At 58.7% G+C, this 27,896-nt stretch overlaps 1 protein-coding gene and 1 long non-coding RNA gene across 2 annotated transcripts in view; one reads left to right on the forward strand and one right to left on the reverse strand.

Moving 5' to 3' along the window:
- The window catches only part of EFNA2 (ephrin A2), a 41,986-nt gene that overhangs the window by 7,396 nt on the left and 6,694 nt on the right, over positions 1 to 27,896 (reverse strand). The gene's annotated exons all lie outside the window — the stretch shown is intronic.
- LOC146426195 (uncharacterized) lies at positions 3,812 to 5,411 on the forward strand. The gene is made up of 3 exons (XR_014846275.1): positions 3,812 to 4,249; positions 4,864 to 5,013; positions 5,212 to 5,411. It is a non-coding gene; the product is annotated as an uncharacterized LOC146426195 (long non-coding RNA).

A 27,896-nucleotide genomic window follows, 5' to 3' on the forward strand; every position in this document is an offset into this window, starting at 1 on the left:
CTCCATGGCAATTGCCAGCAACCCCACCTCTAGTTCCTCGGGGTGGCCCCTGTGACCCCCTCCCCAAATTCCAGACCCCTGGTGCTCCCAGCAGAGCTCAAGGCCAAATTCACTGCTTTCCCCAGGAGCCAATTTGGCAGCTTGGCTTCCACCCCTCACTGACTGATGTTTTTTCCTAATCAGTTTAAGGCTCCCCACATTGGGAATCCACCAAAACCTTCGGCACCGCCAGGCACAGGGGTCACCCCAGTGGCTGGAGGGGTCTGGGCGGTCAGGGACAGTGACCACGACCCCCCTGACCCCCCAAAACACCATCTCAGGACTCCCCAACACCCCCGAGGCTGTGACAGCTGCTGAGACAGACTCAACTCACCCAGAGACACCCCAGAAGGACATCCCCATCCCTGGGGCGGGACAGCAGAGGAGAGTGACCCCAAAAAGAGGAGGGGGGGAAGAAGGCAGGCAGTGTGGGGAGGGGGGTGTCCTGCAGCCCCCCTCCAGCTCATTACCTGCCTCATAAGCTCTCTGATCACACAGGGAACGCGCTAATTAAGGAGCAGGGTTTCTCCCTCTCCTTCCCTCTCCTTTCCTGAGCCAGTTGTGCCAACCCTGCCCCTGGCAAGGTAACATTGGAAAATGTAAAATTAATACAAAGGGCTGGAATTTACTGGGAAACAATTTTCAAACGCGCGGAGAACAATAAAAAATATTTAAAGGGAAAAAAACCAACAAAAAATCCTTCTCCTCGCTGCCTTTTATTTTAAAAAATTATTTATTTTAATGATCGTTACTAAAGCCCAAGCAAAGGCGGGAAGCGGGGGGGTGGGCTCACGTATCAGGGGAATAATAATAATAATAATAATAATTATATTTTTGGGAAAAACTCACTGCGAGGGCCTTCGCCTGCCTGACAAATTGCTGAATTAAAGCTGATTAAAGCTGATAAATGGTCCAGACGGAGACGGGAGCGGGGGGGCTGCAGGGAGAGGTCACCCTTCTTTGGGGGTCTGTGGGGCCCTCAGCACGGTGCACCCCACTCTGCGGGGTGTCCAGGGCTCCCCCAGAGCATCCCAGCCTGATGCCATGAGATGGGGATGATGTCACGGGATGATCCCATCACCAAGGGTGACACCATGGGTTGAGGACAATGCCATCACCAGGATGCCACAGGATGGGGGTGATGCCATGGGATTGGGGTAATCCCATTACCAGGGATGACACCATGGAATGGGGATGATGCCATGGGTTTGGGATGATTCCATTACCAGGGATGACACCATGGATAAGGACAATGCCATCACCAGGGACGATGCCATGGGATGGGGATGATGCCATGGGATGATCCCATCACTGGGGTGACACCACGGGATAAGGACAATGCCATCACCAGGGTGACACCATGGGATGAGGACAATGCCATTACTAGGAATGATGCCATGGGATGGGGATGATGCCACCACCAGAGCCAATGCCATGGGATGGGAATGGTCCCATGGGATGATCCCATCACCAGGGGTGACACCATGGGGTGAGGATGATCCCATTACCAGGGATGATGCCATGGGATGAGGACAATGCCAGCACCTAGAATGACACCATGGGATGGGGGATGATGCCATGGGATGATCCCATCACCAGGGGTGACACCATGGGATAAGGACAATGCCATCACCAGGGACGATGCCATGGATGGGGATGATGCCGTGGGATGATCCCATCACCAGGGGTGACACCATGGGATAAGGACAATGCCATCACCAGGTATGATGCCACAGGATGGGGATGATGCCATGGGATGGGGATGACCCCATCACCAGGAATGTACCCCTGGAACAACCCACAGCCTAGCAGCACACACTCCATGCACACCCCCAGCTCCAGAGTCCAGTGCCTCAGTTTCCCCTCAGAGCAGCAGCATCATCCTCCCAGAATTCCCAAATTCAGGCAGCGACCCAGAGCAGGAACAAAGCAGATTTGTCTCTCTACACCCTGCGAGACCAGCCAGTGTCCCAAGGGTTAAATAATTCAGATTTTTCTTTCCTGAACAGCTTGAAAAGAGATATGATTGCGCCCGCTGGAATACGGGGAGGGGGGGCGGATATTATGGATGGAAAAGAGCTATTTAAGCTGAGGAACGGTGTTGGCACATAAACAAATGGGTATAAACCGGCCATGAATAAATTGAGGCTGGAAATTAGGAGGTTTGGAACCGCTGGGGGCCGGTCAGGGCTCACGGGGGCAGCAGGGTGAGGGGGGGACTGGGGCAGGGGGGCTGGGTATGGGGTCCCCCCCGCTCCAAGGGCACCCGTCCTTGCGGGGCCAGGCGCTGAGAGACTTAAAAATCTCCCTTCCGCTTTCATCTCCCGAAATCTCCTTCATTCAAATAGTCACAGCGTGATCAGGAGTAATAAGCCTATTACGGAGCAAAATAAAACACAGCAGCTTCCCCCAGCCCACTCCCCCAAACCAGCCCCCCCCAGCCCTCCCGCCCTCTCCGGGGCTATTAAACACAACCTGATGGAAATTCAGCTGCCAATGCCAACCCCCACCTCGCAGCTCCCCCAGCCCTGCCGAGGTGTCCCCACCTTGGGAAATGGGGACAAAGTGGCTCTGGGAGCCAAGGGGGATGACAGGGAAGGGTCCCCGGGGTGCAGGCGCCCACCGACCCCTTCCAGAGGCTGTTTTCTCCATTAATCCTGTTGCTCGGCTGGTTCCTGGCATGTCCGTGGCCGGCAATGGACTTCACGCCGGGAACGTTTAAGCTGTTTTTTCCATTTGTTTCTCCTTCTCCTTGGGCAGCCAGAATCGCTGCCGAGCCTGAGCTGAGCGACATCCCGCGGGATGACAACGGCGGTGCTGGGTGGGAGCTGGACGGGAGCTGGATGGGGCCATCAGGGAGGATTTGGGCCATTTGCTGGTCCCAGTGTCCTGGAGGTGATCCATATTCCCGGCTCAAGAGGCAAAAGCCACTTATGGAGCTGGGAGGCGATGGAACTGGAGTTGGATGCATCTGGACACACCTGTGTCCACTCAGTTTTGGTCCAGCGGGCTCGGCCACCCCACACCCCATCCCACTGCCCCATCCCACCACCCCACCAGCGCCAAGGTTTATTTTAACCATGTTGGCAAATATTTTCCATGGCGTAGAGCAAGCGTTCCTCACCCCAACTCCCAAATTCCCTCCAGGCTGTGCCAGAGGATCCCAGCATACCACAACAGCCAAGCCCTGGCGCTGGCAGGGATGAAATGACATTCAAGGGACGCCCCGTCCCCATCGACCCCAACCCCTGGGATGGTGGCAGTGACAAATCCCGGTCCCCAGAGGCTCTGGCGTTGTCCCCGGTGCCGCGGTGGGACAGAGCGGGGACGACGTCGCGGCTCACGGAGCGCCGGTAATGTGGTCCGGAGGGACCCCGCCGTACACACAGCACCTAAATTATTTAATTTCTCCAAACTGCTGCACCTTTATAAATCATTAAAAGCTCCTTTTGATCTGTGTTAATGAGGTTTCCTGAGTGCGGGGCTGGGAAACGCTTCGGCGCCAGAAAGCAACGCCGTTGATTAAAAAAATAAAGAGGGGGCGAGTGGGAGTGTGGGGGGCGGGATGGGCACGGGCAGGGGGTGGGGGGCACGGGGAGGTGGGCACGGGGCAGGGGGCACAGAGGGTCCCCAGAGCCCAGCCAGGCTGTGGAGGGGCTTTAGGGATGCCCGTTATGTTTATCTTCTTCCCTTCCCTTTCTCCTCCCCTCCCTTCTGTTTCTTTCAGTTTCCCTTTCCTTTTCAGTTTCCCTTCCCCTTTCTCTCCCCGTTCCAATTTCCCTTTCCTTTCCCCTTTCCCGGCGCTTTCCAGCCAGGGAATCCTGGGAACACAGCTGCCACCACATCCTTTGGAAATGCCGGTGACAACCAAACCACTGGCAGGGCGGGGTTGGTCCTCCTGGTACTTTGGGAAACAATTCCCTCCTTAGGAATTGCTGCCATTGGGAGCCAGTGGGAGCTGTGACCAGCAGGAGTGTCCAGTTCCAGCAGTGCCACCATCAGTGACCCCGTCGGTGACACCGTGGGAGTGCCGCCGCGCCGGCCCTGACAGCTTTAATGCCGATATTTATCTCGGCTCCAAACCTCCGAGCTCGGCTCCATATTCAGGAGCTCAATCACCGGGATCGGGAATGACGGTGACAGTGACAACTCCCGCCTATGGCAGCTGGGCTTGGGCTTAATGTCGGCTGACAGCCCCGGAGCTGCTCCGGTCAGCAACTGCACGGAGGGGCAGGGTGGGGACAGGATGAGGACAGGGATGGGGACAGGGATAGAGACAGGGATGGGGACAGGGAGAGGGACAGGGATAGGGACAGGGATGGGGATACGGACAGGATGGGAATAGGATGGGGACAGGTGGGGACAGGGATAGGAACAGGAAAACACAAAAAGGATGGGGACAGGTGGGGACAGGGATAGGGACACGGAATGGAACAGGGATAGACACAAGGACAGGGTTAGGGATGGAGATTGGGACAAGAATTGGGATGGAGATAAAAATGTGGATAGAGAAGGGATGGGAAAAAGGATAAGGATAGGGATGGGAACAAGGATAGAGACAGGGATGGGAATGGGGATAGAGACTGGGATGGGAACAGAGATGGGAATGGGGACAGAATGGCAATAGAGACAGAGGTGGGGACAGGGATAGGGTGGGGATGGAATGGGGACAGAGACAGGGATAGGGATGGAGTGGAGATGGGGACAGGGGGATGGGGTGTGGATGGAATGGGATACAAACAGGGACAGGGATAGGGATGGAGATGGGGACAGGGATGGGGATTGAAGCAGACACTGTGGGTAATGAACACAAATCCCATGCAGAACCAGCGACACTCCCCCAGCCCCACCATCCCTGGAGCTGGTCAGGAACCAGCGCTGGAACACGACAGCAGCACCCCCAGCCCGGCTCAGCCTGGCGCTCCCGGAGCTCACACCTCCACTGACGGATATTTCCCTTTCCCTCCTTTTAAGGTAAATGACAGAAAATCCCAGGACAGCCATCAGCCTCCGAGGTAACCTCGTCCCGCCTCGGCCGCGTTCCCACAGGATTCAGCGGCTCCTGTTACCTGGGGCAACGGCGGGGAAATGACGGCTGGCATCTAAATTGCCATCATTATGCTCCAGAGCCAACACTCCCCATTTACACTTTATTGTCATCTTTTGCTTTAGGGAGATGCTGAGATATTACAGGATGGGGTGACGGAGCGGGATGAGATGGGATGCACGAGGAGAGAGGCGCCGAGATAAATGGGGACCCCCGGAGCTGTTATTTCAGCCTGTTTGCAGATCCAGGAGAGGAGCTGAGCCCGATCCCGAGGGCTGCGGGGAGGTTTTAGCACACGGAAGAAAATAAAATTTGTTTAAATGCAAGCGCCAGCCTGGCGGGGTCTGGGCACGTGGTACCAGGAAGAGCATTCCCACCAAAGTGGTGCCGAAAATGCTGCAGAAGCAGCTTGGCCTCCTCCATCTGCAGGGATACTCATGGAATAACACGGGAGTGATCCTCACCAGCAGCTGGGACTGGGCCGTGATGGGGACCACACTGTGGGGCTGGCACCCCACTGCACCCCTGGTACCCCTTTGTGGGGCTGATACTCCAACACAGACCCATTGTGGGGCCAATACCCCATTGTTAGACTGGTATCCCATTGTGGGGCTGGTACCCCATTACTAGGCTTGGCACCCTACTGTGGGGCTGGCACCCCATTACATTTTCTGCACCCCACTGCAGCACTGAACCCCATTCCAGGGCTGGTACCTCAATACAGGCCCAGTACCCCTTTGTGGGGCTGGTGCCCCATTATTGGACTGGTACCCTATTGTGGGGCTGGTACACCATTGTGGGGCTGGTACCCTTTTGTGGGACAGATCCCCAAGTACAGCCCCATTGTGGGGCTTATACCCCATTCCAGGGCTGGCATCCCATTGTGGGGATGATATCCCATTATTGGACTGGCACCCTATTGTGGGGCTGGTACCCCATTGCACTCCTGGTACTGCATTGTGGGGCCAATACCCCATTACTGGGCTGGCATCCCATTGTGGGGCTGGCACCCCATCATATCTCCTGCGCCCCACTGCACCACTGTACCCCATTGTGGGGCTGGTACCCCAATACAGCCCCACTACCCCATTGTGGGGCTGGCACCCCATTCTGGGGCTCACACACCAATGTGGGTCTGGCACCCCATTACATCTCCTGCACCCCACTGCACCATCGTACCCCATTCCAGGGCTGGCACCCCACTGCAGGGCCACCCCAAGTGCACTCCTGGGCACCCCAAAGCAAAACCTGCTCTTGGTTCTCCAAACACCAAGTTAATTCTCCCACCCCCAGTTTTTGCCAATTTGCACAAAGGAATTGCAAAGTCAGATTTGGGATGTCACTCCCTCCCAGCCCCACACGGGGACCGCAGTGAGATGGGGCTGAGGGGACTGCTGGGGACAGCAGAGGGAGGAACGAGGCCTTTCAAGTGTTTGCAGTGAAAAAAGAAAGAGAGAAAAAAGCAAAGAGTTCAAAAACTGAGCAGCTTTCCAGGGAAGAGCCTGGGCGGCTTTGCCCTCGGCCCCACTGCGCCATTCATGGGATTGGGATCGGGAGTTTCCTTCCCACCCAACACCTCCCAGAGCTCATAGTGCCTGGGATAAACCCAACCAGAGCCAAAATCCGTGACCCCACGGATGCACCAGGAGCTGGGTGCTCCACGATGACCAAGCACAGCACGGACACGCCAGGTGGACAGATCCTGCTGGCATGGATCAGACAGGTTTTTCCCTCAGACTCATGACATCACTCTCTAGTCCAGAAAAAAACGAGGTGTCAGTTGGAAATGGTGTTTTTGGCACACAAATACTCTGTTTTCCACCTGCCACAGCCTACCCAGGGAGGTGAACCCACTCCCCAGGCACGTGGAGCCTCTTTTTGGGAAGCTCTACCCTCACCCCACAACCAAAGCTCCCTGGAACAGCTCCAGCTGCTGCAATTCCCACCACTCACCCCTCATTAGCATGGATGCTCGTTAGCCCAGCGCTGAGACTAATCAATACTGCCATTAACCGACTCCCCGGAATTAATGCGCTTGAACCTGGCAGGCCGCAGGATATTGGTCATTTTTCCACTTAACCTGGCAGGAGGAGTTTTTCCCTTTGCTGGTGGCAGTGGATCACGGAGGGAAGCGGGGACAGCTCATCCCAGCAGCTCCTGGCTGCTGCATCACCTCCACTTTTTGCTCATGCCAAGGTTGCCAGATTCTCAGGGAGAACCACCAGCACAGGGGAAGGACAGCTCTGTCCCAGCCACGGGGTTGAGGATGCTGGAGATGGCTCTGAGGGCTCCACCAGGCATGGGGATGCCCAGAACGTGACCCTCTGGTGTCACCCCATTCCTGCAGCTGCTCCATCCCTTCTGCCCCTGGTTTTTGGCCCCGGAGCCCCGGGCAGGCACAGCCAAGCTGCTCTCCCGGGCACCCCAGAGCCACCCTCCCCTGCTGCTCCCACCGCCTCGCAGCGCCTCTGGCTAAACAGAGATCAGAAATGTTAGATCTTTCTTAACATCTCCTGCCAGCACTGTCAGTGGCCCTCTCCAGAGTACCAGGGCCCTCTGTTATGTAAACACAGCACATTCTCTGTCAAAGATTAAAAAAAAAAAAGCCTCATTTGCACATAAAAGCAGCCTCTGCACTAGTTACGGGCACTGTGGCATGTAAGGAAGACTGTAGGTTAAATTCAATAATAAAGTGGGGCAGCACAGAGGTCCTGCTCCAGCTCCTTCTCCTGCAGCCCAGCTGCTCCAGCCAGTCTTGTGGCCACCGAGCAGTGCTGGCCACGAGCCCCTGGCATGGGGGCTGAGAAGGCACCGTGAGCCCCAGGCTGGGATGTGGGTGAATGACCCTCATGCCCCTCACTGCACCGTGTGTGGCCACCCGGTGACCCCACCCTGGTGCTCCTCTGTGCACCCCTCGTGCTCGTGGCAGCCCCCAGACCCTGCCATCCCCATCTCCTCCCCTCGGCACCCCATCCAGAGTGGGGTCTGCTGACCCACAGCCCTCCCCACACAATTTTGGGAGCATTCTGTGTGCCAGCACCACCCTCACACCCTGGCACCAGCATTGCCGTTCAGCTTCTACGCACCAGGAGCCGTTTGGATCACGGATGTGACACCGTGGGTGTGACAACCCTCGCTGCCAGCCCCTGGTGACCACTGTGGCAGGGTGGCACCAAGGGGGGTCTCCGGCCAGGGCTGCCCCTCCCTGGGGAGAGCCAGTGGCTGCGGGATGGCGGCAGCCAGCCGGGCCCGTGGCCGGATCCACGCAAATCGAATCAGAGCAGAAACTCAAGCGTCGGAGAGACGAGGGCTGGGGAGTGTCACGGTAATTGCGTTAGCACTGGCAGCGCCGCGGATGCTCTGGGAGCCAGGGGGGCATGGTGAGGTGGGCACGGCAAGGTGGGCACGGTGGGATGGGCAGAGGGAGATGGACACAGCAGGATGGCACACGAGGGCAGCCACCACAGGATGGCCATGACTGGATGGGCACAGCAATGCCAGCACAGGGGCTCAGTGGACAACCAAATCGCCCCGGCCTGGCAGGGAGAGGAGTGTCCAAGAGGGAGCGTGGCAAAGGCCAGTGTGGAAGGGGCAGAGCCAGGTGGCAGGAGGGGTCATGATGGCGGCTGATGGCGAAGGTGACAGGGGCACCAGGCTCCAGGAGGAGGTGATTCATTCCCAATTCACTGTGTGTCACCATCCAGCACACATGGCCCCATGGACACCAGCCTGGCACTCGTGTCCCCATGGACACCAGGCTGGCACAGGTGTCCCCACGGACACTGGCCTGGCACATGTATCCCCAAGGACACCAGGCTGGCACTTGTGTGCCCACGGACACCAGGCTGGCACTCGAGACCCCACACATGCCCAGCCCCGCTCACACCAGCCCTGCTCACGTCCCAGCCGCACGTCTCTCGCAGCCGGACGCCGGGCACGTGCCAGCCGCGCACGGGACCACGCGTGCTCATCCGTGCTCCGGCGGCTCACGCTGAGCGCCCTAATTACCGCGTCTGGCCAAGCGGGCGGGCGCTGATAACGGGCACGGGACGGAGCTGCTGGGGGTTATCAGCCGGTGACAGCCGGGCCCCCCGCCGCCCGCGCCGGCTCCGCGCCGCAGCCCGCTGGGACAGCCGGATCAAGGCGCCCTTTGGGGGTCTCCAGCAGGGGAGGGGGTAAACAGCCCCCCAGGGGTGACCTCATTAGCACAGCTGAGCCCCAACATGGTCGTGGCTGGGCCTGGCATGCTGTGAGCAGAGCCTCGGGATGTGGGGTCATCAGCAGCACCGTGCCGGTGCCAGCCTCTTGTCCCATCTGCTGTCACCTCCCTGCTGTCCTGGGGGTGAGGGACTGCCCTTCCTGGGGCACCCGCCCTGTCAGTCCCACCATCACCAGGCTGGAGGGAGATCTTGAGTGTCCTGGGTGCTGTGAGGGGACAGCAAAGGGCATGGAGGAGATCAGTGTCACCCTCTGGTCTCTGAGCCAAAGCAGACGCTGTCCTGATGCTCCCCAGAGCCGTTCCATTGGTGTCATCCCAGAGCCATAGCCGGGACACGGCGCAGTCCTGCCGTGATGCCAGCATGGCATCCGCTGCCTCCGTGCCTCAGTTTCCCTGTCCCAGCGCTGGATCTTCCTGCACAGCATGGCTCCAGCAGCAGGAGAGACAAACAAGGAGCACATTCCCCATCCCAGCTGGATAAAGACACACAAATGAACATGGATAAACACGGACTGGGGCATTACTTCACTCGCTGGCCACTCTATTTTCGGCTGGCGGCTGAATTCCGGGCAGTGGCGGGACGGGGGGTGGCAGGGTGGGGGTTGGTGGGGGCACTGTTGACTCTTTAACCTTGGAACACTCGGACTGGCAGGGAATTTGGGGCGGTAATTTGATCGGCGGGAGCCGGGCGAGCGCTGGCCCCGCAATCACCGGGAAAACGCCGACGCGGTGGAAATCGGCCGCTGCTGCCCAGCGGGACGGCGTGGAGGGGCCAGGCGGGCACAGGGACACGGCTCAGAAGGACGGACACAGCAGGCACGGGGCAGGCACCTGCCTGTCACCCTGCAGCCCCCTGCCACCCCAGGGGACACCGGGCAGGATCCAGACCCGCGGTGACCCCCAGCCAAAGGACACTGCTGTCCCCCATCCCGGCAGTGCCGGGCTGCAGAACTGCAGAGCCGTAATTTATCACGCCCGCTCCTGACAGCTCCCTTTGACGGGGTCTCCGGGGGGGCTGAGCGATGCCTTTTGTCTGCCCAACAATTAATTATTTCCTGGCTAATGATGAACTCCGACTTGCCAAGCAGGGAGTGGCTGCGTGCGGGAAGGAGCTGGCCCTCCCTCACCCCGCCGTGCCCCCTCCCCACCACCTTCCCCATGTCAGGGTGGGATGCTGGGCTACCCAGGATGGGCTGTGGGGCCTCCCTGCATCCCACCATCCTCACGGGCATGCTGCCCCTCAAAAAGAGTGCCCCAAAGGCAGAAGGAGCTGGCCCTGTATGGCTCCTGCTCTGGTGGTGCCAGCAGGTGGGTGCTGTGCTGCAGCAGCAGGTGCTGGCAGCACTCTAAGTGCCACTGGCGGCAGCCCCGGAGCGCTCCAGGAGTGGATGACTGGCTGATGGGGTTGAGCTAATGGAGAAAATCCATTTAGGATCACTCGATACTCTCCCCTGGGCTTTCATTACACCTCGGGGCTCTGCGGGGCACCGGGCCCTGAGCCGACTCTGCCAGCCCAGATCCCATCACTGCCGGCTGGATGTCTCGGCAGAGGCGCTGGCAGGATGTGGGGAGAGATGAGCACGGGAAGGGATGAGGGATGGGATGTAGGAAGGGATGTTTAGGAAGGGATGCAGGGAGAGATAGGGGAAGGGATGCACATGGGGAGTGATGCGGGAAGGGATGCAGGATGGGATGCAGGGAGCACTGTGCATGGGGAGGGATGCAGAGAGGGAGGCAGGGAGGGCTGTGCATGGAAAGGGATGCAGGAGGGGATGCATATAGGGTGGGATGTACATGGGCCGTGATGCAGGAGGGGACACAGGGCGAGTTGTGCACGGGGAGGGATGTGGGAAGGGATGCAGAGAGGGATGCAGGAAGGGATGCAGGGAGGGTTGTGCATGGGCAGTGATGCAGGCAGGGACACAGGGAGGGTTGTGCAGGGGGAGGGATGTGAGAAGGGATGCAGGAAGGGATGCAGGGAGGGTTGTGCATGGGCAGTGATGCAGGCAGGGACACAGGGAGGGTTGTGCACAAAGCCTGCAGCCCTCAGCTCACCGCACAGGTGACAAGAGCAACACCAGCAACCCCTGTGAGGGACAGGGACAAACCAGGCTGCAATGGGGCCCTGCCCTGGAGCAGCTCCCAAGGAGCCTGGCCTGGCTCGGTGCCACAAGGCAGGGGACCCCCGAGGCTGCAGGCACTCAGGCCAGGCCCCCCGCGGCAGGAAAGGCGACGGAGCCATGAAAAGGAGTAAAATAATTATCGGGCGCTGGCGGCTCGGGCTCCCGCCCGGCGCGTTCTGTTTAAGGCTAGTTAATAGCCAGTGTTCTCTGGTTAGGCCTGAATGACATTTCCAGAGTTATAATAACTGAGCTATTACTCGCCGTATTGATGCATTCCCCCCGCCGGCAGCGGCTCATCCCGCGCCGTGCCGCCCGGCCGCCGAAAGCTCCTTTAGTCAATAGCACTTCTATTTTTCATTACTCCCTGGAAATGTGGCTCTTGGAAGCTCATCCGTCATTCAATTACGCCCTGGTTCAGTCCTATCATACACGTGTCATAAAGTTCCTCAGATCTGAACTGCTGTTAATTTTCTGCGCCATCCCAAGGGGATGCCCGGGACGTGCCTGGAAAGCAACCAGGCAGCCGAGGGCATGCCGGGTACGGGCGCTCCCCGGAGCGGGGGCTGCGGCAGTGCCGGGGTGCCCGGGCGCGGGGGGATCCAGCGCCGGATGGGTCACCCAGGAGCTCGGACACTGTCCCTTCCCCATGGCAGTGGCAGCGGGCCCGGCGTCGCACGACCTTGGCAGCGCCGGGAATTTATTCCTCGGGCTGGTTTATTCTTTTATCAGGTGTTGGTTTAACAGGGCGAGATCCCCCCCTTCCCCTTTAATCCTATCGGCATCTGTGTTCGGCACGTCCGTACCCAGAATAATCACCTGCCTGGCAGATTTGTCACTTCACCAGATGTAATCGGGGAACTTTTCCTTTTTTTTTTTTTTTTTTTTACCTTTCTGAAACTCTCCTTATTTTCTGTTTCTTAGAAGCTGCAGCTTGCGGGCAGAGGCGGCTGCTGCAGGCAGTACCTGCTCCAGGTCACCCTCCCCAAACCCAAGGGTTTGCTCTGCTCAGCTCCACTCCCCAGCTGGGTTTTGGCTCAGGGAAGGATGGAAGGATGGCAGGGCAGTGGCACAGGGGGTGGATGTCAAACGCTGTGCTGTGATATCTGCTCCTGCCATCCTCTGCTGCCAGGAGCGCAGCTGGATGGGCACAAACCCCGAGCCAGGGGGAAAATGGGCACAGGATGAGGCTGGGGGATGTTGGGGACATCAGGTCAGCGGGATGGTGGCACCGGGGGATGCTGAGTCAGGGCAATGCCAGCTCAGGAAGATGCCAGGCTGGGAGGATGCCAGGGGGATGCAGAGGTTGCCCACAACATCCCTGCACAGATGCCAAGGACCTGCAGGTCCTTCATAGCCTTAAAAACTCACACCCAAGAGGTGATGTTGGTCCTGCTCCCCTCCACACCCCTCAGGCACCATTCCTGCTTCCCCACCTGTGGCTTCCAACCAGCCGGAGCTGCCCTGGGGATCCCTGCATGTGCTGTCCTATCCAGGGCGTCCTGTTCGGTCCCCTCATCAGTGCCTGGGTGGTCTCAGCCACTCCACTTGGCCTCCCAGCAGGACAATGACCTGGTCACTGTCCGGCTCCTCCGCACTCCCGATCCCACGGGGCCTCCCACGCGCTGCTATCCCTAAGCCGGGATGGACACACGCCCGGGTGGGATGGACACAGGCCCGGGTGGGATGGACACACGCCCGGGGTTTGCCAACACCCTGTCACTTGTCAGCCTCTGGGACAGCCATGCTCCTGCCCAGCCCCTTCCTGCTCCTTGGACGGCTCCGAAGGGATTGATAAACAAACATTCCCATCAGGAGGATGCTGCAGCAGAGCCGGGAACAGCTCAGCCACGAGGCTGCCACGAGGCTCTCACAGCCCCGGGACAATCACCAGATTCCCGGTCATGCTAACAGCCTCTACCCCAGCTCCGATCCGGGAAACTGAGGCACGGGAGGGTCTGTGAGTGTGCAGGGTGGAATATGTGGGCTCGGCGAGCATCCCGTGCCCGCGGGCACCCTCCGCCAGCCTGGCATATCCTCTCTCCCCGCCCAGCCCAGGCTCCCGCTGCGCTCCGGGCACGGCTAATGACCGGCCTAATTGATCTCTGACGAGGCACCAGAGATCGATGCTGGATCCCGCTCCAGGCTCTGCGAAAAGCCATTTCTCCTGCCCGGCCGGGCAGCACCGCCCCTCGCCCGCAGGGAAGCGCCCATCGATCGGGGCAAGGATCGATGGCGTGGAGAAGGGGATGCAGGGGAGGGCGGCCACCCCCGCCGAGGGTCTGCGGGGAGCATCCCCCGGCAGCGCTTTGCTCCAGCCCCGGGGCACCCTCCGGACACTCAGCGGGGCCGGGATGGTGAGATGGAGAAGCCTTTTGTCCCCATCGCAGGTGACACCGGGCACGGCCAGCAGCGAGGGCGTTTCCTCCCTGGCACCACAGAGCCAGGCTGGAAGGGAGCAGGGTCGCGGCCCCCCGGGAAGGGAGGAGACAAACAGGTCCCGCTGAGGTCACAGGGCCAGCGGATCCACACTGATCTCCTCGCCTGACTCTTCCCCCCTTTATTCCTTCCCCTTGTGTCCCACCGGCCGAATTTGACCTAATTCGGCGCGACCGGTTGGGGTCTTCACTTCTCAGTGCCCCCCTCCTCCCCTCTCCTTTCAGTGGGGTTTAAGCCTTTTCGCTTCGTCCATTCACTCCAAGACTAATCAGATTAAAGCCTTGCCAGGGGTGCTGCCTCCCCTCGCACAGATTCACCCCTTATCCCCCCACCTCTCGCTTCACCCCCTTTTTCCCCACCGGGTTTTGGCAGCAGACTCCAAAGTCCAGGCATGGCCATGCCAGGGGTCAGTGGTGGCACCAGCTGCCCTGGTGTCCCCAGGGAAGGGCACAGAGTGGGGTGTTCTGGGGGGAGAGGATGGGGAGCATTTTGGAATGATGGGGATAAAGAGGGTGGCAGGACCGGGATAAATGGGGTGGCAGGACAGGGATGAAGGCGGTGGCAGGACAGGGATGAAGGGGGTGGCAGGACAGGGATGAAGGCAGCAGTGGCCACAGGTCTCCCTACCAAAGCCTTTGGAGAATCCCTCCTCCTCCTCAGCCTGGCTTCACATCCCAGGTCAGGCTAAAGGAGCATCTAAGAATAGCAGGAATTTAGGAGAAAAGGGTATTTTTTTAACTTTTCCCGCTCTTTTCACCCAGAGCCATGTGTGCCTTGGACAATGAGGGGTGAAACCAGGAGCATGGTGCCCACCCTGGAGCCCTCCAGATGCACATGAGACCCAGACCCAACATCCAGACCCTGGGATCACCCACCAGCCCCACATCCCGGACCCTCCGCTCTGTGGAAGCTTTGGAAAAGGAACAATTCCCCACTAGAAACTTCCCGGCCTCGTCCCACATCCTCCAGCCCCAAAAATCACCCAACGCCCCCACCTAAACCTCAAACCTCGATTTCCATCCCCCTTGGCCCAGCCCTGCACACAAACGCATTCGCCACGGCCCCCTCCCCGGCAGGGATTGTATGCAAAGGCGGAGAAGGGGAATGAATAATTCATCCCCGCTGTCTTTCAGAATTACACTGTGGAAAAATAAATCTGAGGCTACTACATAAAAAGAAAAATAAATAAATAAAATCGAGGAGAAAGAAGCCGGGGGCGCGGGGAGGCAGCGCTCGGCCCGCGGCCGGAGCGGGGTGTGGGGATGAAAAGCGCCGGCGCGCCGTGGCTCCTCTTCCATTGAGCGACTCCACATTCAGGTCCGTGCGGAAACCACCGGAATCCCTTCCTGTGCTTTGTTCTGCAGCCCTTTCAGCGGGGGGCTTACGGGGCTGGGCAGGGGGCGGCGGGGAGCGGGGGGACACGGCTTGGGGGGGTCCTTTGAAGAAACGCACTCATGCGTTCGGCTGGTTGAGTTCAAGGGGCGGCGGGTGTGGGGTGAGGGGGGCTGTGATGGGTGAGGAGGGGGCTGTGGTGGGTATGGGGGGGCTGCCCTGGCCGGGGGGCTGCCCTGAGGTAATGGGGGGCTGCCCTGGGTGACTGCCCTGGGTGACTGGGGGGCTGCCCTGGCCGGGGGGCTGCCCTGGGGTGATGAAGGGCTGCCCTGGGTGAGTGAGGGGCTGCCCTGGGTAACTGGGGGGCTGCCCTGGGTGACTCGGGGGCTGGTCTGGGTAACTGGGGGGCTGCCCTAAGTGACTCGGGGGCAGCACTGGGGCGAGCAGAGGGCTGTTCTGGTGATAGGGAGCTGCCCTGGGTGTGTGGGAGGGCTGCCCAAGTTGACTGGGGGGCTTCCCTGGGTAACTGGGGGGCTGCCCTGGCTGGTTGGGGGGCTGCCCTGAGTACCTGGGGGGCTGCACTGAAGCGAGCAGGGGCTGCCCTGGCCAGGGTCCAGTGTGCCCCACCCTGGCTCAGTCAGAACCCCCCCAGCACCACCCTGCCAGCGCCTCTACAATCCCAGCATGAAGAAGAGACGCTCTGCCCCATCCCAGAGGGGTCCCAGCCGGGTTTTGGGATGCCCTGACCCCTCCCGGTGCCCAGAACACCCTGCCCGGGACCAGCCATGCCCGCATCCCCCCTCGCAGCTGGCGGGGGCCACGTGCTGCCGCGCAAACGGGGAGGGGAGGAAGCGGGAGGCACTACAATTTGGCTATTTAAAAATAAAGAAATAACGCAAGCTTTGAAAGCCCGGAGGGGTCCCAGCGGAGGGACCTCATCCCCCCTTCAAAGGCCGCCTCTGCTTTCTTCCCCCCGCTCGCAGCACACAAAGGTGCACGAGCACTTTCGTCTCTGTGGAAAGACCTTTTTAATTGGTTCCAGGCAGAAGGTTAAAATCTCTCCCCTTCCCTGTGCGCTTGGCTAAGAGGGGAAAAGGGGGGAAAAAGGGGGAGGCAGGGAGGAAGGGTTGTGTGGAGGCAAAACAACTCTGCCCGGCATGGGGGGCTGAGCCGGGGGGCACCCGGCGTCCCCAGCATGGGGTCCAGGGTGGCTGAGGGTGACAGCGATCCCAGTGGGAGCAGGGGTGGCCAAGGGGGCTGTGGTGGGGGCACTGAGGGGTCTGTGCCAGGCTCTGGGGCAGGAGGTGCTCCCAGGAAAAGGGAGATGCTTGGTGCTTCTGTGGGAATGCAGGGTTTGAGGGTTTCTGCGGAGATTCCCAAAAAAAGTGGGAGGAAACATGGTGCTTGGGGTCTTTCCATGGGGAGGAAGCTGGAGGGCACCCAAGGGGCTGCTCCCATCTGTGTGTGTCCCCCCGTGACTGCAGAGCACCCTCAGCATGTCCCCATGCACAGTGGGGTGACCCTGCGATGGCAACCTGGAGCATCTATGTGGCACCAGCCCCTTGCCATTCCCTTCTCCATTCCCATCCCACCTCACTGCCACTGCCATTCTCCTGGCCCTGCCATCCTCTTGGCCCTGCCATTCTCCCGTCCCTGCCATCCTCCTGGCCCTGCCATCCCCTTGGCCCTGCCTTCCTCCTGGCCCTGCCATCCTCCCAGTCCTGCCATCCTGCTATCCCTACCACCCTCCTACACCTGTCATCCTTCCAGTCTTGTCATCTTCCCAATCCTGCCATCCTCCCATCCCTGCCATCCTCCTGGCCCTGCCATGCTCCCAATCCTGCCATCTTCCCAATCCTGCCATCCACCCAGTCCTGCCATCCTGCTCTCCCTGCCACTCTCCTATCCCTGTCATCCTTTCAGTCTTGTCATCTTCTCAATCCTCCCGGTTCTGCCATCCTCCCGGCACTGCCATCCTCCTAGTCTGGTCATCCTCCCAGTCCTGTCACCCTCCCAGTCGAGCCATTCTCCAATCCTGCCACCCTCTCGACCCTGCCACCCTCCTAGCACTGCCATCCCAATCCTGCCATCCTCCCATCCCTGCCATCCTGCCGGCCCTGCCATCCACCCAGCACTTGGGTTTCCTTTCACGGAAGGGGGAGCTGAGAAAAACGCATCAATTATTGAGCCGGGGCGGCGAGCCCGCCGCGTCCCCCTTGCTGATGCCGCTCAGGTAGAGCCGCGCGAGCCGCAGTCAGACACCTCTAACACGATTAAGCTGCAGGGCTCTGCCAGCGCGCTTCAAGGTCAACTTCTCCGAGGCTGACAAAAGGCACGGCGGGCAGTGGCTCCCCCCGCCCCCGCCCGGGGCGGCAGCACGCTGGGCACCGGCAGCCCCGAGAGATGGCACCGGGACAGGGGGAGCTGCAGGGCAGGATGGAAGGGGTCCCGCTGGGATGGGGATGCGGTGCTGGGGTTCCCAGTGAGACGGGGATGCAGTGCTGGGGTTACCACCGGGATGGGGATGCAGTGGTGGAGCTCTCAGTGGGATGGGGATGCAGTGCTGGGGCTCTCAGTGGGATGGGGATGCAGTGCTGGGGCTCTCAGTGGGATGGGGATGCAGTGCTGGGGCTCTCAGTGGGATGGGGATGCAGTGCTGGGGCTCTCAGTGGGATGGGGATGCAGTGCTGGGATTCCCAATGGGATGGGGATGCAGTGCTAGGGTTACCACTGGGATGGGCATGCAGTGCTGGAGCTCCTAGTGGGATGGGGATGCAGTGCTGGGGCTCCCCATGGCAAGGGGACTTGGCACGGGGCTCCCAAGCCCAGGACAGGGACCCTGTGTGTCCCCCTGCAGCAAAGCCACTCCCGTCACACCGTGCGGCAGGAGCAGGTCCGGCCCGGCCGGCTGCACGTGGAGCGGGAATTGGATCCAGATGTTTCCCCCAGCAGCCGGAAATGGCCTCCCCCTATCCCAAAAGTGCTTGGCAGTCACTTCCACAGCCCCACAAGGCCCTGGTAGGGACCAGCACGGAGCAGTGCCAACGGGGCCAGGATCCACCCTGGAGAGGGCGGGCAGGGGGACAGGGAAGCTCAGGAGGGCACAGGGGTGGCATTACCAGATCTGCCATGGTGCTCCTGCAGAAAGGTTTGGGGACTCACAGTGACAGGGCCACTGGGCCACACTTCACCCCCTGCTCACCCTCATGCTGCTCATCCCCTTCCCAAACCACCACAGCATCTCGTGCCCAGCAAAGGAGGGGCACCAACCCCTGCCACGCTCCACGAGCATCCCTGCAGCACAACGGGGATCAGTGCCCACCAGGATGGGTGCCCACCATGCCAGGCAGAAGGTGACAAAGCCAAAAAAACCCTCCCAAACCTCAGCCTGGGAGAAGCCAGCTCTGATATCCAGGTGCACAGGGGTTGGGAAAGGGATGACAGGCGGCTCCAACAATGGGGCACAGTACACAGGTCACCCCCAGCACCATCCCAAAGGACAACCTCAAGTCACCTCCTGCTTCCGTGAGCATTCCCAGGGCAGTGGGAGCTTTCTGGCCGCGTCACAAGAGTGAGGAAAACCGTCCAAAAATCCCAAAAACCCATTTGAGGAGCCAGAATCCAAATTCCCCTCCTCTCATGTTATTTAAAGCCCATCCAGCTCCCAAGTCCTGCAATGATGCAAGAATCTCAATTACCATTAAAAGAACGCGTTCCTGCTCCTCCATTACGGAGAAAAGCCTGAAAACCAACCCCTGGGAATTCCACAACTCTAGAAAGAAGAAAAATAAAATATTCATGTAATTTAGATTATTTAAAACCTGGCAGTTGGTAAACCAGTCTCTGCACTGGAGGGAACTGGGTGTGTTCACACCTTGCAGAAGGCCAGGAACAGGTCAGGGCTGGAAAACCCAGCCGTGGCCACAGAGATCCTGGTGCCACCCCGGGCACCCCACGCCCAGGATCCAGCATTAAATGGGTTTTTAAACACCTCTGAGCTTGTGGGATGCAGCGCTGCGGAAGGACAGCGGGTTATTTTTATCGTTGCATTAGTTCCAGTTTAATTGCCGGGATGTCATTAACAGCACGGAGCAGGGTCCAGGCATGGGGACGCGCTGACGTCGGCGTGTCCTGTCCCAAACCCCAGGAGCCAGGATTGAGACCCTGCACGTGCTTGTTGTCACACCACCAGAGCTTGGGGACAACCAGGGATGGAGACATCAAGCAGGGACAGGGAGAGGAGTCATCAACCAGGGCTAGACCCTCCTGGCTCATCCTCTCCAAGCCCAGATGGTGCTTCTCCTGCAGCTCCACCCAGCAGCTTCAGGGAGAAGGATGGTGGCTCCCTCCAGACTTCCCTCCTCCTCTTCCTCGCTCTGTGGCGGGTTCCAGTTCCCTCCAGTGCGCTGCAACTGGGAATTCTCCCACCATCCCTGGTTCTCCAGCCCCAGGGCTCCATCATGTCCCACCAGTCTGTCCCGCCTGGGAACATCCCCCCACCCGCCCTCTTGGAATTCCCAGATCTCCAACATGGCCAAACACCCCTTGTTTGTGCCAGAGCCAGAGGCTGGGATCTCTGGAATCACCCAAAACTGGGACACACATTCAGCTCTTCCCCTGGCTGCTCCCAGCAGGAAACCTCCCACTGGTGCTGGGCCAAGACCCTAGACCCTCCCAGCACTGGAGCTGAGCGAATTTCACACCCCGAGGGGACAGGGGATGGCACTGCCCTCATGGGGACCCTGCTGCTGTGCCCATCCCCTCTGTGCTCACACAGAGCAGGAGAGCACTGCGGAGCAGAGCTGAGAAATCACCGTGAAGGAAACCAAAGCTGCCCATCAGCAACCCCACTAATGGCATACAGGAATGGAGACATTGGAACGTGACCCCCTGCAACTGCCAGCCACATCCCAGCCAGGTGTGATCCCTGCAGCTTCCTTTCACCAGGAAAGCTGGGATTGTGCCACCAGCTTTGGATCATGCCCAGCACAGTGTCCCCTCCTGCAGCTAGGCGCTGCAGCCCCCAAAATGCCAGCTAGGATCGGACACAGGATGTGGGATTTGCTGGGGGTGATTCCCCACGGGAGACCCCAGCAGGTCGAGCCCACTGGGGTTGCCAGAGGTACCCAAGCAGGCTGGACAAGGACAGGCAGTGTCACAGGGAGGTGACAGCGGCTTCATCCCTGCTTTTCCCAGCAGGGAAAGCATGGCCAAGGAGGATCAGGCCCAGAGATGCACCCTATACTCTGGGACACCCCCACACCAGTGCCCCTGTACTAGTTCAGCACTGGGGAGGTGGCACCTGGCAGGGACAGGGCCACATGGCTCCTGCAGAGACCAGCGACATTCCGGGGTGGATTTGCTTTATAGGGTCAGGGAGGAAGGAACCAGCGCAGAGATATTTAAGTGGCGTTTCACCATCGGAAAAAATTAGAGTCACAATATTAATTAATCCTCAAAGCACTTTACGAACATTAACTAATTAAGCCTCCCAACCCCTCAGCGAGGTGGGAAAGGTATCATTGTCCTCGTTTCACAGCTGCGGAAAACGAAGCGCGCGGAGGTGACGTGACTCACCCAAGGTCGCTGCGAGAGGCAAAGGTGGGACCAGGATCCCCAAATCTGCTCCCTGCTCCTCAGCAGGGCAGGAGCCAGCAGTGCAGGGCACCCTGGAACCCAGGAATGCTGCATTCCAGCATCCCGAGCCAGATCCCAGCATCCCTGTCCCCACCCAGGGCAGGGTGGAGAGGGACAAACCAGGAGGGTTTTATCCCAGGGGATGTCCCGGGGGAAAACCCATCAGACGAAGGGGCAGGGAGTTAAAACAGAAACCACCGAGGGGTTTCACGGAAAGCCCCACCAACCCTGCGCAGTTTAAAAGCGATTAGAGCCCTGCCTGGGTTATCAACCGGCGTCTCAATCCCGCGGCATCGATCCGGATAATAGCCGGCAATTGTTCAGATACAATATCATAAAGTCACTTTAACTACAGCCATAAAGCTTCCCCCGCCTGCAGCACCGCTGGGCTCCCTGCGCCGTGCTGGGGACAACGCTGGGGACAGCACCAGGTCCTTGGCACCACCGGCGTGTGTGGCATAGGATGGCGGGGAGACCCTTCTGGGACCCCCCTGAGCAGGGACAGGATCCTCAGGGATCGGCTCCCCCTTCCACTGCTGGGAGCAGAGGGGATGCAGAGCCCCCCGGGGTCCCCCTCAGCACAGCTCTCGGGAATCAGCAGCACTAGGGTTGGGGAACTCTAAAGCAGCTGCGGAGAGCTGACGTTTCAAGTTTTAATCCGTGGGATTTATGGGAATTAAAGGAAATGGGGGGTGACTCCCGCTGTCCCCAGTCCAGCAGCCGGGATCCCCCTGCTTCCCTGGTTTGTCCTTGTCCCCACCACACAGAGCTCCCAGCTGTGTCGGGATTTCGCTCCTCCACCTTCTTCCCGCTGCCAGCCCCTCATCCCGGGGTGCTCCCAACCCTGCTCCGGGGTTTTGGTCACCAGGAGAACACAGCTCCAGAGGACACTGCCGGAGAACCCCGTCAGAGAACCCGGATTCCTCACCCGCCGCTTCCTCGCCTGCCGCTTCCCACTGCTTAATGAGCACAAAATATTTCCATGTTGCCAATTACTTGGTTCGTTTGTGCTGCTGCGGGCAGCGCTGGCGCAGGGAAAATCCCCCCGGAGCCAGCCTGGCCCCCAGGGAGCAGGGAGAGCCCTGGCTGGGTCTCCCCAGGGTTGAGCATCCCCATTCTTACCGTGCACCCCAACACCCCCCGGCCCCCCTCGCCCTGGGGTCGCCGTCAGCAGCAGCCACCTAACGATATTCCCACGTCCCCAGTGACATTCCCGTGGCCCCAGCGTGACACTGATGGCTGCAGTGGATAAGCAAGCCCTTACCAGGGTTTAAATTGGCCTTTGGGGGAATTGGAAAAGGATTTGGAACCCCTTTTTGGCCTGTCCCCCAGCAGGTGATGGTTTGGGGTCCAACCTGCCGGTGCCAAACTCCACCATGGAGAAAACCACGAGCAGCACCATAGATGTGCCAATCTCAGACCATCCCAGCTGGGTCCATCGCTGCTCCCATCACATCCCTGGGGAGGATTCCCAGCTGGATCCCTCTCCCCTGGCTGGAATTGCTGCTGTGACCATCACCACAGAACCATTCCAGCAGGTCAGTCCCGAGAGACGTGTTCCTCCCACCTGCGCCCATAAATCCTCCCTCCACCCGGAGCAAGGAAGTGATTTATAACGTGGAATAAATATTACAACGTTCAAGGTAAAATAGAAAAAAGTCAAAAAAACCCATCCAGCTGGATTCCCCTCCCATAGGAACAGGGACTCGGTGACTCTGGGATTTTGGGGCAGGGAGGGACACGGCAGGAAGAGGCCAGAATGAATTGCACTCCGGCGCTGCCGAACCACCTGGACGCAGGATGCACACTGGAATCAGCCATGGATCTGGGCCACCGTGTCCCCACACAGATCCCAAACCACTGTGAAAGGAGCTGGGGGACCCTAGCCCCTCCTCATGGAGCTCTGGGATCTGTGGACACAAAGGGGCTTCACTGCGGATGCCCCATCCCTGCTCCCAGATGAAATTCCCACATCCGGCCCCAGAGCGGGCAGACGAGCTGTGCAGCTGTGCCATGGCTCTGTGAGAGCCACGTCCTTCTCCATCTCTCAATCACTCCACCAACACTAATTCCCTAATTTAGCCCCTGGCAGCGATCCTCACCTTACCCATGGAGAAACTGAGGCTGGGGGACGGAGAAGCCATTTGTCTCCGGGTAATGAGCTGGAAGCTGGATCCAGGATCACTCCCCTGCTCCCGATCCAAAGCTTTCTATCATAAAAGACAACATTATGATTTATGATTGCCATTAATCAGCTTTGAAATGGAGTCCAGGTTTTCCTGGAGTCCAGATCCCGGCTGGGAGTCCAGACCCCCCAACGCCAGAGAGAGCATCGGGAAGAGCCAAGGAACAATGGAAAACTGCAGATGGTGGTGGGATGAGCCGGGAGAGGCAGCGGTTGGGTGGCTGGAACTGAGAGCCACCAACCCTAGGAACCACCATGGAAAGGGGAAAGCTGGGAATGCCCTGAAGGGCAGGCAGGGAAAGTCGGGAGCTGGTCCGAGGTGAAGGTCACTCCTGGGGATGAGTTCTAGGAACAGCAGCATGGATGCTGCATCCGGAGCACACATCCCGCAGCAGACAGCGATCCCTGTTCCCAATCCTACCCCCAATTCAGCCCTAAATCCCACCTCAACGGGTCAGGAGCAATGCCAGGGCGATCCTGGCATTCCATGGGATTTGGCACCCACGCCGCTCCAGCCAAACCAATCCCCGCAACCCCGTGGTGATCCAACGGAGATGTGGACAGAGCCTGGAGCCAGAAGCCATTTCTATTCCAGACAGGCTCGGATTCTCTGCTGGAAACCACACAGGAGAACCATTTTGACCAGCATTTGCAGCCGGAGCTGGCGACAGAATTCCCGTACAACAATGGGACAGGCACTGGGACACGGCACAGGCATAGTCTGGCAGGGCTGTGGCTCCATCCCGAGTCCCTCAGCCAGGTTCTCCCAACAACCCAGCATGAAGGATCTTGAAAAAGCCAAGGAGAGAGCCTGGAGCATTCCCAAGATGGACACCAAGCCCTGGAGCATGAGGCTGCTCCCGAGGGAAGAACCTTGCAGGTTAAGGATAACAGTAATTTCCCAAATAAAGGGTTTTGGAGCTGATCCTTTCCTTACCCAAATCCCCCAGCACCCTCATGGGAAGGGAATGGGGGAAAGTCCCCATCGTAAAACAGGAGCTCAGCCAGGGGTGGGAGAGCAGCTGGACATGAAAAAAGAGGGAATTCCAGTTACAGGGTTTGTGCAGGCTTTTTTAAAATGCATGAAAGTGGTGGAAGGGCAGGAAAAAGCGGAGCAGAGCAATGGGAAAATCGAAACATCTGAACACCAGGAGGGAGGGAAACCTCCCGGGAGAGGATCTCTTCCAGCAGCATCTCTCCCACCTCCTGCCCCACTGTCCTGGATGCCCTGCTCGGTCGGTGCTGAGAATTGGGTGAAATTTGGGAAAAGACCCCTTGGAAGGGTCGGCACATTGGCCCTGGCTCAGGCTCCTCCGGCACCACATCAGGTAAAAATAAAATACAATTTGTGGGAACAACGTGAGAAGAAGGGTCAGCGAGCAAACCAGGAAGGTTTGTGGGATGGGAAGCAGGGAATTCCAGTGGAAAGGCCTGGATATGGCAAAAACTGATATTCCTGAGGCAAAGGGGGAGAAGAGCTGACAAAAGACCCCTTAGATTTCAACGAAAAAGTGAAAACAACCACCGCCGTATTGTATAAAATCACCAACCATTCCAAAATAACCTTGGAATAAAAACGCCCGTCCCAGAGCGGGGCCAGCACACGGTGGGGACAGAGGGATGGAAAGGGACACAGGGACATGACCCAGGCGGCTCCACCATCCCGACCCTGCCGGGGCTGTGCTGGCATCTCCTGGTCCTTTGGAAGCTGGGTACCCCCAGCCCCTCCCGCGCCGTCCCGGGGGGCTCTGCCCCGCGTTTTTCCACTCAATTTCCTTCCCGCGTCGGCAGGAGATAAATCCCTCTGCCGAGGCAGGCGGCCGGAACGGCAAAGCCAGCGGTGCCAAGTTTAATAAGCAACCCTGATCGAGAATCCAGATAATAATTGGGATTATCGAGCTGGCTGGGAAAGAGCTTCCTCAGCTCCTGACGGCACCAGCGCCCTGCGCCGGGGTGACAGTGACACCCGTGGGGTCCCCAGCGGGACGGGGACGTTGACGGGAGATTGGGATGATGCTGGGATGTTCCCGAGGAGCAGCGGGAGCCGATCCATCATTTAATATTAAAATAAAATCAAAATAAAAATAATAAACTCCTTTTCGGGTGCTCTGTGTGCAGTCGGATCCTGCGGCACAAGGGAGCCTGCGCCCCCAAAATCCCATGGGAAGACCCCCAGCTCCATCCCCACCTCTGCAGGAGCTTCCCTGCATCCTGATTTTTGGGGGGAGGACAAGGAGCCGGCGCTGTCCCAGCGCCTGCGGAGAAGCTCAGCCGCCGAAATAATCCCGTCGCGGTTGGATTTTGTGCAGGGCACGAGGTTCAGGGGCTTTTTTCCTCAGTGGAAACAGGATTGGAAAAGGAAAGAATTGGGATTTTTCGAGTTCTCTACAGGGTCAGGCTGATTTTATTTTACTGCAAATATAAATAGGGCTTTTGATAAATAAAAAAAAAATAATAAAAAGACAGTCTAAATAAAACCCCCCTAGAAGACACGGCACGGAATCCAGAATCCTGGCAGGAATAGCTGTAGCCAGGCTGAGTGCTCTGGAATATTTGTATTTGCTGTCTAAACACTTTATCTCTTTCCCAGCACATGGGTGAGTTTTGCTCCCATGTAATGTTCAAGAAAAAATAAACCGAGACGGATAATTCCTCCTCTTCTGCAGGGGAAAAAAAAAAAAAATCCAATGAAACTTGGTTGCGTTGGGGGGAAACAGCAAAATATTTCCAGGGAAATTCGGCCAAACGCCAAGGAAAGATTGAGGAGGTGATTGGGATGCAGCGGGAGGAGGAAGAAGCTGGGGATAAATGGGACATTCCCATTCCCAGTCATTAAAAAAACCCTATTTCCATTTATTCCCTTTTTTCCCCAAAGTCGGCGGCGCCGAGCACCGAAGCCGGGAGAGGTTTGGAATCGGCACAAAAGACCCGAAATCAAAAGTTGGATTCCTGGGGGATTTTGAGGCTGGTGGGGAAGGAGCTGAAGGATAAAGTCCATTCCTGGAGTCAAAGCAAAAAGGAATAGAGTGATGGTGTAAAACTGCGGATCCTGGGAACGCTTCGGCAGCGCAGTGGGAATGCCGGCGCTGGGAATTCCGGCGCTGGGAATACCAGAATCCACACGGAGCAGCAGCTCCGAGTCTAGCACCAGGATGGGATTTGGTGGGACTGACCTGGCCCGGGCAGCTCCGGTGTTGCCTGCCTGGAGGTCACGGCTGCAGGGAAAACGGGAAAATCCCAAAAAATGAGGCCAGAGTTGCTGGAAACGTCAATGAAAGTGGAAAACGGGGAGGTCAGGAGGAGCTGATACACCGAGGGAGCGTAGGGATGTATCTTATGGGATCCCATCACGGGACAGGTTTATCCCAAAGGATCTCACCATGGCACAAGTGTATCCCAAAGGATCCCACCTTGGCACAGGTTTATCCCACCACAGCACAGCCCCACCAGGACACAGCTCAGCCCCGTGCCCATTCCTCTCCCAGCAGCGGCACCACTCGCTGCTCCTCGGCTCCACCGGGCCTTGCGAAGCAAACATGGGAAGAGGGGAAAAATTTAAAAGAGGAGGAATTTTTTTAAAAAAGGATTCTAAATCCCCGTTTCCGCATCCCTCTCCCTTCATTAATGACCCAAAAGAAAATGTCGGATGGATCCGAGCGGTGCTCGGAATGGGAGCGCGGATCTGGCTTCACCAGAGCCCAGCGCCATCGATCCCGGGCTTTGTGCTGCAGCTGGAGATGGATCCATGGGCAAGCTGGGCCAGATGAAGCAATCCCAAAACTGCCATCCCCTTGGAGGGGCTCACTCTGGACCCCTCACTGCCCCGGGCACTCCTCATCAAGGGCATGGGGAAGGGGAATTCATTCCCCTGTCTTCATTATTATTCCAGGGAGTAAATTTTCCTCCTTTGGAATGATTTCCCCCACTGTTGTGGCTTTGAGCGCCTTGTCCCGCTCTGAAGTTCAGGACCCCCCGCCCCGTGTGGGGGAGTAAAGCTTGGCTTCAATCGGAGCGGGGCGGAGGTGGGGCCTTCCCCAATCCCTCTGGAGAAGGATCCTCTTTTCCCCCATCATGTCTGCGGCACACGGAGGAGCCACAGAGCCGCCGCAGCCCCGAGGGACACGCGGGATATTCCAGCAGGGTCCAGGATGTGGAGCCCAAAGTTCTGCTCCACATTCCAAGGGGGAAGAGGACATTCCTGGACACTGCCTGGCTCCCTCCAGCCAAAGTGGTGAATCCCAGTAGGACCAGGGCTCATCCCAGTCTCTTGTCAAGGGATGGGATAAGGCCAGGATGGGATAAGGTCAAGAGGGAAGTGGAGCAGGATTTGTGCAGCATGCGGATGGAAAAACCTTAAAGCTTTAAGCACCCCTTCCACAACGAAGGATGTGCCCTAAAGGTGTCACCTGTCCCAGCTGGGGCTGGCAGGAAGGTGTCACACCGATGGACACACCAGGAATGCTCCCAGGCTCCGAGCACCAGCACAGCCCTGCCTCACCCAAATCCACGGGGATTTGATTTCTCCCCGTGTTAAGGGCTCAACACGGAAATTTTGGCAAAACCATTTCCCAGCCGCCCTTTGGGATGAAGCTCCAGGCCGGCAGCTCTGTGGCCATGGATCTCCCATTACCAGCCCCAATTCACACCGAATTTGGCACTGCCGAAAGCCATCGGGTGATCCCAGAGGGAGCGATGACCCCGGTGGTGACCCCGGTGGTGACCCCAGCCCTGCCCTCACTCCCCTCCCGGCACAGCCCCCTCACATCCCCCCACAGCCCCCGCTCCGCTCGGCTTTTGAGCCGGGAGCCTCATTAGGAGGTAATTAGCTCCGGAACAATGGGAAGCTCTTTAGCAGCCCAGGCACAGCGGCAGCAACAA

The sequence above is a fragment of the Lichenostomus cassidix genome, chromosome 28 (genome assembly GCF_008360975.1).
Source record: "Lichenostomus cassidix isolate B80296 chromosome 28, HeHo_3.0, whole genome shotgun sequence".
Classification (NCBI taxonomy): domain Eukaryota; kingdom Metazoa; phylum Chordata; class Aves; order Passeriformes; family Meliphagidae; genus Lichenostomus; species Lichenostomus cassidix.